Raw genomic sequence first — 795 nt, 5'->3', positions numbered from 1 at the left:
GCGACAAGTGCGTACATTGAATTTCATGTAATTAATAATTCAGGTATATAGAAAAAAAATTAATATCGAACACGTCGTTGTACGGAGGTATATGAGAGTAAACTTGAAGAATTTATTTTCTGTGACAAAATAATTTCATATATGCATTGATGATATAGCAGGAATTTATGCATTGTACGAAAACACACTTTCTATGATAGAAAAGGGATCTGAACTCTTATCTTACATTGATGTCATCGAGTTTATACAGTGATGCATTATCGCAATACTAAAACATACACTTGGGTATTTATCATTTATTTAATTCCTATAAAAAAGCAACTATGATAACAAGGCACTCCTTTGAGAAAACGATGAAGATTAAGTGTTATATCTTCTACACTATAACATTCTTCGACCGTTGCTGTTGAAATAGCCTCACCTTTTCTCCCCTCAATTTAGTTATTCTATTACACTCTAAAATGCGGAATTAAATATCTTCCTAAATAGCAGTGTGTCAAATGAATTGAATCTGTTTGTTAAGATGTTCTGATATGACAAAGCTATTCTTTCCTCTTCGGTTAAGAGGAAACTAGATTTACACTTCTGAACTTATGAGTTCCATTTTCCCGAATCATCAACAGTTAACCATTTTTCCAATCGTGGACACGGGATAAAATAGAACATGTGCTCTCCTCCACTACTTATTGAGTTATACACTATTTGTATGCTCCATTTATGGTAATATCTGTTCACTGTCCCGCAACGTTTATAGAACACTTCTGTGGGCAATGTGGACAGACGCCGGAATGTGCC

This window comes from Plasmodium inui (genome assembly GCF_000524495.1).
Source record: "Plasmodium inui San Antonio 1 unplaced genomic scaffold supercont1.71, whole genome shotgun sequence".
Taxonomy (NCBI): Eukaryota; Apicomplexa; class Aconoidasida; order Haemosporida; family Plasmodiidae; genus Plasmodium; species Plasmodium inui.
This window is presented reverse-complemented; position numbering follows the sequence as displayed.